General features: G+C 45.7%; 1 protein-coding gene across 1 annotated transcript in view; it reads right to left on the reverse strand.

Moving 5' to 3' along the window:
• tsc22d3 (TSC22 domain family, member 3) overlaps positions 1 to 13,103 on the reverse strand; it is a 56,057-nt gene that overhangs the window by 20,827 nt on the left and 22,127 nt on the right. The gene's annotated exons all lie outside the window — the stretch shown is intronic.

Genomic DNA, 13,103 nt, shown 5'->3' on the forward strand with positions numbered 1-13,103 from the left:
CAGCTATTGTTCTACAGAACAGTGTGTCATCTCTGGGATGTAAACACACACACACACACACACACACACACACACACACACACACACACACACACACACACACACACACACACCTGGAGCTGTAAGAGCGCGATGGGGAGGGAGGATGTTTGAGAGTTTACAGGAACAGGGACCATGCGTTTCCTTTCCCGAGTTCAAAGCCCCTCTGCTGCACCCCTCAGCCCTCAGACACAGGTTGCTTCCCAAATGGCACACTAGTCCCTATATAGTGCACTACTCTTGACCAGGGTTCATAGGGCTTTGATCAAAAGTAGTGCACTATGTAGGGAATTTGGGTGCAATTTGGGACGTAGTCAGGGTGCTGCCTCCGCCGATTGGTGGACGTGCAGAATTGGTGGGGGTGTGCCTTTAATCAGGCCCTGTTTTCAGAGAGCCTGATTTAAAAGGCACAATCTGGGATATTTACATTGGGTTCAGTTAATGAATGTTATACACCCATTGATTATTGAAGAATATTAACCTTAACTCTCCCTGAATTTTCCCATATTAATGTGACTAACATCACCACCCAGAATATTACAAGAACAACCATGATAAATTCACCCAGTCCATTTCTCTCGACACAGCGTTTTAATCGGATGACAAGGCATTACTTTGAGACGCTGTTGTTTTGATCGTAAAACAGATGAGAGCGTGTCATTCCTTAATCAGATTCTCTTGGCTATGTGTCACTGACATGCGTCCCAAATGACACCCTATTCCATTTATAGTGCACTTCTTTTGACCAGGGCCCACTTGGGATGCAAACACTGTCTTCTCACAACAATAAGGCAACAACTGCTTATTTGCTTAAAGCAATGCGCTTCGAAAATTATGCAAATGCATCCAGAATACGATTATCATAATTGTCCAACGGTGTGGGGAAAAAACGGAAAAGCAACAAGGTGCTGTGGGCTTGGAGTAGTTTCTACTTGATCTCTGAGTCTAAAGGAACACAACTGACATTGATAGATTGCCTTGTCGAGGAGTTTTGCTTTGCTTCAGGCTTAAGACCTAGATTCAATTGTATTACTGTTTTGATGTTTGGCACCAATGAGAGGAAGGAGGAATATATACAGTATATTCAGAGATAGGTGCAGGAAATGTCCACTTCTCACCCAATTCTCTTTAAACCTGAGGACATAAAAACAAATGGTCCTTTGGGGCTTCTTTCTACAGGTTTTAAAAGTATCAGAGCAAAGTAAGTCAACATCAAGCCCCTGTATTGCTCCTGTATGGGGCTTCAGGTAAACAGTAAGGTCTAAATTGTATGCGGCTTCAGGAAAACAGTAAGGTCTAAATTGTATGGGGCTTCAGGTAAACAGTAAGGTCTAAATTGTATGGGGCTTCAGACTGTATAGATTTACAGTACCTGGCTAGCACTCTCTCACATGCTCCTTCACTTTGCTTTGATTACATTTAACTTGTTCATCTGTACAGTACTTTTAACAATTCTATATGAACGATTCCATACGCAAGTTGTCCAGGACAGGGCATATTCACAGACCCATGGTGATATGGAATGGAATGTAGCTAGTTCCTTTACCTCTGCTGCACCCCTCTGTAGAGTGTAGCTAGTTCCTTTACCTCTCCTGCACCCCTCTGTAGAGTGTAGCTAGTTCCTTTACCTCTCCTGCACCCCTCTGTAGAGTGTAGCTAGTTCCTTTACCTGTGCTGCACCCCTCTGTAGAGTGTAGCTAGTTCCTTTACCTCTCCTGCACCCCTGTGTAGAGTGTAGCTAGTTCCTTTACCTCTGCTGCACCCCTCTGTAGAGTGTAGCTAGTTCATTTACCTCTCCTGCACCCCTCTGTAGAGTGTGGCTAGCATGTCTGTCATGCTCTGGAATCCTCCTGATATGTTTGTGGGAACCACTGACAGAGCTCTCCGATGCTGGGGAAGATAAGGCCTGTGTCCCAATTGGCATTATATTCCCTATGTAGTGCGCTACTTTAGACCAGAGCTGGTTAAAAGTATTGCAAGATATAGGGAAATGGGTGTCCTTTGGGACTCAAACATGGTGACAGCTCAGTTCTGCCTACGTGGCCAAATATCTCTGAAATATCTCTGAAACAATCATCTCTACTTGTCCTGTGCACGTCCTCTCCCGGTTGGTTGACTTTGATAGACATTTTACGTCATCACCTTTTCATACCAGCGTTATCTGCCCATATTGAACTTTTTAAAGAGAGACAATTGCATACACGCTATTAAGTTGTGCAGATGAAGTAGTCTAGCAAAACAGTATAAAGCTGTGCAGATGAAGTAGTCTAGCAAAATAGTATAAACTGTGCAGATGAAGTAGTCTAGCAAAATAGTATAAAGCTGTGCAGATGCAGTCTAGCAAAACAGTATAAAGCTGTGCAGATGCAGTCTTTCAAAACAGTATAAAGCTGTGCAGATGAAGTAGTCTAGTAAAACAGTATAAAGCTGTGCAGATGAAGTAGTCTAGCAAAACAGTATAAACTGTGCAGATGAAGTAGTCTAGCAAAACAGTATAAAGCTGTGCAGATGCAGTCTAGCAAAACAGTATAAAGCTGTGCAGATGAAGTAGTCTAGCAAAACAGTATAAAGCTGTGCAGATGAAGTAGTCTAGCAAAACAGTATAAAGCTGTGCAGATGAAGTAGTCTAGCAAAACAGTATAAACTGTGCAGATGAAGTAGTCTAGCAAAACAGTATAAAGCTGTGCAGATGCAGTCTAGCAAAACAGTAAAAAGCTGTGCAGATGAAGTAGTTTTGCAAAACAGTATAAAGCTGTGCAGATGCAGTCTTTCAAAACAGTATAAAGCTGTGCAGATGCAGTCTTTCAAAACAGTATAAAGCTGTGCAGATACAGTCTTTCAAAACAGTATGAAGCTGTGCAGATACAGTCTTTCAAAACAGTATAAAGCTGTGCAGATGTTGTTGAGAGATTAAAACACCAACAGAGGGCCAGAACCTCTCATCATGTTTACCTAGGATCAGAACCGGGGTCACAGAGAGTGCATGTGATCATGCTGCTGTTTTCTAACATCGCACAAGCCTATTATACAGTACCGATGTGGACTTATTATGTCATTTATTAAGGCACCAAGTTCTGAAGACCAAGTTCAAATGATTTGATAAATTAATTGATAAATACTAAATTACTAAATGTAACATTAATAAAAGTTAACCTAATATGTGACTAAATATGGTTTGAGGGATAGGGAGACCAGCTGCTTGGATGAACTTTCTGAGCAGCATTGCACAGACATTCACACCATTGCGTAATCTAAAATGACTTGCGTCTGTTCCCGTCTAATTTACGCGTGATGAATATCCGCCTTACAGGTGAGTTGATACATGAAAACATAACACAACCACAGTAGTTTAGGAGCAATTAATGGATTAACTGTTCGTTTTGCAGAACTGAGAACCAGGTGTGGATATTTGTAAGCCACACCCACCCGCTAGTTAATGACCCCACTCACCCAAAACCACAAGTCAAATCTCAAAGGGATGTATGATTTCATTTTCCCACAAGGCTATGGCTTATTAGTTAACTACTTTGACCTATGTTTGTCAACACAGGAGGGTATCAAGGCAAGCAACCTGACAGTCATTCCTGTTATGTAACTCATTCTCTGAACATCAACGGTATCTAGAGACAGTCAGCAGCCAGGCAGCGTGTGGTTCGGTGAGTCTGGTGGTAATCTTTCTGACAAGACTGTAATGATGGTTCCACCACACAGGAAAAGCACACAGCTGGGTGTCTCTGCTGCCTCAGAGCCAACAGAGCCCAGAGTCAGACAGGTTTAATCTACAGGGACAACAACTGGATCAGAGAACAGAGAACAGTCAGACAGGTTTAATCTACAGGGACAACAACTGGACCAGAGAACAGAGAACAGTCAGACAGGTTTAATCTACAGGGACAACAACTGGACCAGAGACCAGAGAACAGTCAGACAGGTTTAATCTACAGGGACAACAACTGGACCAGAGACAGAGCGACAGGTTTAATCTACAGGGACAACAACTGGATCAGAGACCAGAGAACAGTCAGACAGGTTTAATCTACAGGGACAACACCAGGACCAGAGACCAGAGAACAGTCAGACAGGTTTAATCTACAGGGACAACAACTGGACCAGAGACCAGAGAACAGTCAGACAGGTTTAATCTACAGGGACAACAACTGGACCAGAGACCAGAGAACAGTCAGACAGGTTTAATCTACAGGGACAACACCAGGACCAGAGACCAGAGAACAGTCAGACAGGTTTAATCTACAGGGACAACAACAGGATCAGAGACCAGAGAACAGTCAGACAGGTTTAATCTACAGGGACAACACCAGGACCAGAGACCAGAGAACAGTCAGACAGGTTTAATCTACAGGGACAACAACTGGACCAGAGACCAGAGAACAGTCAGACAGGTTTAATCTACAGGGACAACACCAGGACCAGAGACCAGAGAACAGTCAGACAGGTTTAATCTACAGGGACAACAACTGGACCAGAGACCAGAGAACAGTCAGACAGGTTTAATCTACAGCGACAACAACAGGACAAGAGACCAGAGAACAGTCAGACAGGTTTAATCTACAGCGACAACAACAGGACAAGAGACCAGAGAACAGTCAGACAGGTTTAATCTACAGGGACAACAACTGGACCAGAGACCAGAGAACAGTCAGACAGGTTTAATCTACAGGGACAACAACAGGACCTCTGTGGACACTTAGCCACCTCTGACTGCCTGCTTCATTTTACAAATACAGTCATACACAGTAAAAACATTTACAGAATCTGAATTGTGTCAATGGAAAGCAGTGCAAGACATATTGACACTCCTCTACCCGTCCCATTCCTTTGTTTTCTATGTCTTTTTCACATGCTTTCTCTTTTGTCCTACAGTCTGTGAGCACCAGCTAAATCTCACAGTCTGTGAGCATCAGCTAAATCTCACAGTCTGTGAGCATCAGCTAAATCTCATCTGGCACGAGTTAAGCAGTCTGTCAGCATACCCTTGCCCTGACTGCGCTTGATAATTAGCATGTCTGTCTCTTGTCTACGTCATGTACTCTGTGGCTGGTTAAGGGCTATTTGAGGCTCAGGTGAAGAGTATTATGTTATGTAGCAGTGTTGACAGTCAGAATGCCGACGGCAGGGTGAATCAAGGTGAGCTAGTCATTTGGCCAGTACAAGGCCTGTTCCTTGATACCATTATTTACTCTGTTCCTTGATAACATTGTTTATTCTGCAGCAGACCGTATTTACCCTGTCTTCTCTCCAGGCCTCCCTGCCAAAGAACTGAGCTGAACTGGTGGGCGGCAGGTAGCTTAGTGGTTAAGAGCGTTGTGCCAGTAACCGAAAGGTTGCTGGTTCTAATCCCCGAGCCAACTGGGTGAAAAATCTGCCGATGTGCCCTTGAGCAAGGCACTTAACCCTAATTGCTCCTTTAAGTCGCTCTGGATAATAGCGTCGACTGAAATGTAAACTGCCCTGGTTCTCATGTGCCCTTCATTTCGACAGACAGGCACCACTAAACCACCCATGTCCTCAAACCACCTGCTTAGTCACACACTGTTGGAAAGATAAAGGCACCAGTGTGTGTGAGTGCAGCCAGCCACCAAACACAACTCAACCGCCACCAAACACAACTCAACAGCCACTTTCTCTTTCTCTCTGTAGATGAATGGTGTTTGGTTAGTAGAACACAGGATGGGACATCAAGGAACGTTGAGATACAGAGAGAGAGAAAGGCCACTATTTTTAGACAGGCCCTGGATGACACAGGGTCATGGAAGTGGCACATTATTTTATTTTCAAGATATTACTGACCACACTCTGTCACTGAATTTCCTGTCTATCTTACATAATATAGGGGGAATTATTTTTGTTATTATCAGTACATTTTTCAGGATATTGTCACTTTTTTTTGGAACTGGTGAAACCGAATGCAGCCTAACACTTCTACAAGATGGTTTTTGTATCGAACAGATACAGTATTTTACCAATAAAATCCTATTTCACAGTGACGTGGTTCATCTGATAACAGCAGTAGCAGCAGCGTCTGTTAGAGAAGCGAGGAGAGCCCTCGCCCTGTATCTCGAGGTGCCTGGCAGGGTTGCAAAAATAACACCAAAATAGGGAAGTGAAGAAAAGGAGGGAGGGGCTAGCCTCACACAGCTGTTATTCTGCTGTCCTTCCTCTGATAGTAGTGGTCTTGGCTGTACTCCCAGTTCTTTAGGTGAACTGACTGACTCACTGACTGACTGACTGACTGACTCACTCACTGACTGACTGACTGACTGACTGACTCACTCACTCCACTCACTCACTCACTCACTCACTGACTGACTCACTGACTGACTGAATCACTGACTGACTGACTCACTGACTGACTGACTTACTGACTGACTGACTCACTGACTGAATGACTCACTGACTGACTGACTGACTCACTGACTGACTGACTGACTGACTGACTCACTGACTGACTGAATCACTGACTGACTGACTCACTGACTGACTGACTGACTCACTGACTGACTGAATCACTGACTGACCGACTCACTGACTGACTGACTGACTCAGCTGACTGACTCAGACTCACTGACTGACCGAGCTCACTGACTCACCGACCACTGACTCACTGACTGACTGACTCACTCACTGACTGACTGACTCACTGACTGACTCACTGACTGACTCACTGACTCACTGACTGACTCACTGACTGACTGACTGACTGACTGACTCACTCACTGACTGACTGACTGACTGACTGACTCACTGACTGACTGACTCACTGACTGACTCACTGACTCACTGACCGACTGACGACCTGACCGACTGACTCACTGACTGACCGACTCACTGACTGACTGACTGACTCACTGACAGACTCACTGACTGACTGACTGACTCACTGACTGACTGAATCACTGACTGACTGACTCACTGACTGACTGACTGACTGACTGACTCACTGACTGACTGAATCACTGACTGACTGACTCACTGACTGACTGACTGACTGACTGACTGACTGCCTGACTGACTCACTGACTGATTGACTGACTCACTGACTCAATGACTCACTGACTGATTGACTGACTCACTGACTCAATGACTGACTGACTCACTGACTGACTGCACAACACACAATTGCCTTGTGATGTGATGGCCTCTCTACCAAGAGAAAGATGCCAGTGTAGACAAGGCGCTGCATCCCAAATGGCACTGGTTCAGAACCCTGTTTGGTTCCAGGTAGAACCCTGTTTGGTTCAATGTAGAACCCTTTTTGGTTCAATGTAGAACCCCTCTGTGGAATGGGTTCAAGGTGGAACCCAACAGGGTTCTACCTGGAACCAAAATGGTTTCTACCTGGAACCATAAATGGTTGTTTAAAAGGTTCTCCTCTTGGGACAGTCGAAGAATCCTTTTAGGTTGTAGATAACACTTTTTTTTTCTAACAGTGTAGTGGGAATGGAGACCTTAGTTATAATGCTTTATAAGGCTTTACTTTACAGGTGAAGTTAGGGGTCATTTGTCACCTTGTCAAAGCAGATTATGCAGCCAGAGCAAGAGGTCAATAACCTTTAGAGCTAAGAGGGGTATATACCCCTGGCTGGTGCAACCAAACCGGACAGGTGGGAGGGTATGAGGGAGACCAGGCAGCCTGGGGGTTGAGTGTAGGGCTAACACCCCCCAAGGGTTAATACCCACAACACATAACAACAGCTAGTTAAAGAAGCCTTTACTGATGAAAGAGACAGACCTCATCAAAGGCAACGACCTGGAGGAGAATGTGACAGATCAAGAGTAGTGCCCAATTCCTCCATTTCTCTAACATATATTAAACAAAAATATATAAACGCAACATGCAACAATTTCAAAGATTTCACTGAGTGACACTTCATATAAGGAAATCAGTCTATTGAAATAAATGCATTAGGCCCTAATCTATAGATTTCACATGACTGGGAATACAGATATGCATCTGTTGGTCACAAATACCTTACAAGAAAAAAGGAAGGGGGATGGATTAGAAAACTAATCAGTATCTGGTGTGACCATAATTTGCCTCATGCAGCGCGACACATCTCCTTTGCATAGTTGATCAGGCTGTTGATTGTGGCCTGTGGAATGTTGTCCCACTCCTCTTCAAATAAAATAAAATAAAATGTTATTTGCCACATGCTCCGAATACAACAGGTGTAGACATTACAGTGAAATGCTTACATACAAGCCCTTAATCAACAATGCAGTTTTTAAGAAAAAAATTAAAATAGCAAACAATTAAAGAGCAGCAGTAAAATAAAAGTCGGGATGCTCTCGATGGTGCAGCTGTAGAACCTTTTGAGGATCTGAGGACCCATGCCAAATCTTTTCAGTCTCCTGAGGGGGAATAGGCTTTGTCGTGCCCTCTTCACGACTCTCTTGGTGTGCTTGGACCATGTTAGTTTGTTGGTGATGTGGACACCAAGGAACTTGAAGCTCTCAACCTGTTCCACTACAGCCCCGTCGATGAGAATGGGGGCGTGCTCAGTCCTCTTTTTTTCCCTGTAGTCCACAATCATCTCCTTTGTCTTGCTCACATTGAGGGAGAGGTTGTTGTCCTGGCACCACACGGCCAGGTCTCTGACCTCCTTCCTATAGGCTGTCTCGTCGTTGTCTGTGATCAGGCCTACCACTGTTGTGTCATCTGCAAACTTAATTGTGGTGTTGGAGTCGTGCCTGGTCATGCAGTCATGGGTGACCAGGGAGTACATGATGGGACTGAGCACACACCCCTGAGGGGCCCCCGTGTTGAGGATCAGCGTGGCAGATGTGTTGTTATCTACCCTTACCACCTGGGGGCGGCCCGTCAGGAAGTCCAGGATCCAGTTGCAGAGGGAGGTGTTTAGTCCCAGGGTCCTTAGCTTAGTGATGAGCTTTGATGGCACTATGGTGTTGAACGCTGAGCTGTTGTTGCTGGATATTGGCGGAAACTGGAACACGCTGTCGTACACGTCAATCCAGAGCATCCCAAACCAGCTCAATGGGTGACATGTCTGGTGAGTATGCAGGCCATGGAAGAACTGGGAAATGTTCAGCTTTTAGGAATTGTATACAGATACTACATGGGGCCGTGCGTTATCATGCTGAAACATGAGGTGATGGCGGCGGATGAATGGCCTCAGGACAATGGACCTCAGGAGCTCGTCACGGTATCTCTGTGCATTCAAATTTCCAAAGTTGAGAGAAATAAGCTTTTTGAGCATATGGAGCATTTCTGGGATCATTTATTTCAGCTCATGAAACATGGAACCAACACTTTACATGTTGCGTTTATATGTCTTTTTTTTGTGTAGAAACATTCATGATCTCACCTCACCCTAAACCCTGTCTTTCACCACCAGATTGAGAATAGTTACAATATTCTCCTCAGTCAAGTGAAATGTTACATAACTTCCCTCACCATGTTCCTACTTCCCTCACCATGTTCCTACTTCCCTCACCATGTTCCTACTTCCCTCACCATGTTCCTACTTCCCTCACCATGTTCCTACTTCCCTCACCATGTTCCTACTTCCCCGTCAACTTCATGTTCCCTGCATGACACCTTTCAGCCAGTTATGTGATAGAAAGGTCTTTGTATGAACTGCAGCCTGTCCTGAGAAACTCTCTCCCTGGATCACCCCAGCCATAGCAATGCAAGTCATTATAGAGATATATGGATGAGAGACAAAGAGAGAGAGAGAGAGAGAGAGAGAGAGAGAGAGAGAGAGAGAGAGAGAGAGAGAGAGAGAGAGAGAGAGAGAAACGTTTCATCAGTGTCTTGCAATTGGCTTTCTTGGGAGAGTAATCCCTCTCTACCTCTACTAACTAAGCTTGCATTAGCCAGTGTCTCTGCTCTCAGTGTTCCTTCCAGAGCTCTACTCTCTGTCTCTGTGTTCCTTCCAGAGCTCTACTCTCTGTCTCTGTGTTCCTTCCAGAGCTCTACTCTCTGTCTCTGTGTTCCTTCCAGAGCTCTACTCTCTGTCTCTGTGTTCCTTCCAGAGCTCTACTCTCTGTCTCTGTGTTCCTTCCAGAGCTCTACTCTCTGTCTCTGTGTTCCTTCCCTGTACCCACCCTGTACCCACCATATACCCACCCTGTACCCACCTTGTACCCACCCTGTACCCACCCTGTACCCGCCCTGTACCCACCCTGTACCCACCTTGTACCCACCCTGTACCCACCCTGTACCCGCCCTGTACCCACCCTGTACCCACCATATACCCACCCTGTACCCACCTTGTACCCACCCTGTACCCACCATATACCCACCCTGTACCCACCCTGTACCCGCCCTGTACCCACCCTGTACCCACCCTGTACCCACCCTGTACCCGCCCTGTACCCATCTTGTACCCACCCTGTACCCACCCTATACCCACCCTGTACCCACCATATACCCACCCTGTACCCACCCTGTACCCGCTCTGTACCCACCATATACCCACCCTGTACCCGCCCTGTACCCACCATATACCCACCCTGTACCCACCCTGTACCCGCCCTGTACCCACCCTGTACCCACCATATACCCACCCTGTACCCACCCTTTACCCACCCTGTACCCACCCTGTACCCACCCTGTACCCACCCTGTACCCACTCTGTACCCATGGTACGACTTGCTCTTGTAAACAATACACAGAAGTAAAGGCTCAGACAGCATCTTGTTATTTTCGCTCATCTAGCCCTGACAAGTTCTTATTTTATTGGCATAAACAATCACAGGCTTACAAAAAAACTTGGCAAACAACTTACTCCCCGCTCTCTACTACCCTGCAGTCTGCACGGAATGGCCTGGAATAAACACAGGAGGAACTTGACAGAACAAATAACTTGTTTCATTCTCAGAGAGAGACAAATGGCTGAAGTGGAGCCCTGCCTAATCTGCATCATTACTGTAACTGGGGAAATCAAGACTGGACTTGGTGTGGGTTATATGGGTTGGGTGGTGTCCTGTTCACTATGATGAGTGATAGAGAGAGGCTGGTTAATGCAGTCCAGGAGGGGCAGAACATTTCCTATAAACCCCAGGAGAGTTTCCAGAACCTTCTCGGTTTCCCAGCGGCAGTGACTACAGATCCAACCTCTCCCCAAAAAACAACTATGATGAACACATGGAGAATACACGTCCCAAATTGTACCCTATTTCCTAAATAGTGCACCACTGTTCACCATTGTCCATAGGGCTCTGGCCAAAAGTAGTGCACTACATAGAGAACAGTGTGCCATTTGGGACGTAACTTAATAATAGGACTGATTCTTTGAGAAATAAATGAGGGTGAGGATAGTAGGAGCCTATGGAACCGTGGAAGGAAAACAGGAAAGTGGGAAGCTGTGGAACTGTGGAAGGAAAACAGGAAAGTGGGAAGCTATGGAACCGTGGAAGGAAAACAGGAAAGATGGAAGCTATGGAACCGTGGAAGGAAAACAGGAAAGTGGGAAGCTATGGAACCGTGGAAGGAAAACAGGAAAGTGGGAAGCTATGGAACCGTGGAAGGAAAACAGGAAAGTGGGAAGCTATGGAACTGTGGAAAGACAACAGGAAAGTGGGAAGCTATGGACCGTGGAAAGCGGATTCATTACATTGAGGATTTAATTACGTCTTCTGTCGTTAGACTTTGCTTTGGACCAGTCTGATGTAGTGATTCATTATGAAACGCCAAAGTTGCCAAGACAGCACAAACAGATCTGGCACCAGGCTAGAAGCGTTCACCTTATAATCATTCACATTCACATCTTCTTGCCGCTCCAACAAGAGCAGCACATCTGTGCATGACCATTGCTCTCTAATGCAAAGTGGCATGCTTTGGGAGGGGTGAGAACTCTCTTCGATGGTTGCAAAATTACATTTTTCACACAAGTCTGACGAAATGATTGCTGAAGTCTTGTGAAGTACGCTAGTTGCCCAACTGTTCTCCACCCAATAACACAGCATTATGATTGGAAAGAGCCTTCTCTGTTGTCCTCTTAGTTTCTACAATAAATGTTGCGAAACGACGTGGAGTAATTATCACTTAAGTTTAAATGAAGTGGCCTGAGACAGAGTCTAATGAGGTGGCCTGAGACAGAGTCTAATGCAGTGGCCTGAGACAGAGTCTAATGCAGTGGCCTGAGACAGAGTCTAATGGAGTGGCCTGTGACAGAGTCTAATCATGTGGCCTGAGACAGAGTCTAATCATGTGGCCTGAGACAGAGTCTAAAGAGGTGGCCTGTAACAGAGTCTAATGAAGTGGCCTGAGACAGAGTCTAATGAAGTGGCCTGAGACAGAGTCTAATGCAGTGGCCTGAGACAGAGTCTAATGGAGTGGCCTGAGACAGAGTCTAATCATGTGGCCTGTGACAGAGTCTAATCATGTGGCCTGAGACAGAGTCTAATCATGTGGCCTGAGACAGAGTCTAAAGAGGTGGCCTGAGACAGAGTCTAATGAAGTGGCCTGAGACAGAGTCTAATGAAGTGGCCTGAGACAGAGTCTAATGAAGTGGCCTGAGACAGAGTCTAATGAAGTGGCCTGAGACAGAGTCTAATGAAGTGGCCTGAGACAGAGTCTAATCATGTGGCCTGAGACAGAGTCTAATCATGTGGCCTGAGACAGAGTCTAAAGAGGTGGCCTGAGACAGAGTCTAATGAAGTGGCCTGAGACAGAGTCTAATGAAGTGGCCTGAGACAGAGTCTAATGACGTGGTCTGAGACAGAGTCTAATGAGGTGACCTGAAACAGACTCTAATCATGTGGCCTGAGACAGAGTCTAATGGAGTGGCCTGTGACAGACTCTAATCATGTGGCCTGAGACAGAGTCTAATCATGTGGCCTGAGACAGAGTCTAATCATGTGGCCTGAGACAGAGTCTAATGAAGTGGCCTGAGACAGAGTCTAATGAAGTGGCCTGAGACAGAGTCTAATCATGTGGCCTGAGACAGAGTCTAATCATGTGGCCTGAGACAGAGTCTAATGAAGTGGCCTGAGACACAGTCTAATGACGTGGCCTGAGACAGAGTCAAATGAGGTGACCTGAGACAGAGTCTAATCATGTGGCCTGAGACAGAGTCTAA

This window comes from Coregonus clupeaformis, chromosome 29, assembly GCF_020615455.1.
Source record: "Coregonus clupeaformis isolate EN_2021a chromosome 29, ASM2061545v1, whole genome shotgun sequence".
In the NCBI taxonomy this organism is placed as follows: domain Eukaryota; kingdom Metazoa; phylum Chordata; class Actinopteri; order Salmoniformes; family Salmonidae; genus Coregonus; species Coregonus clupeaformis.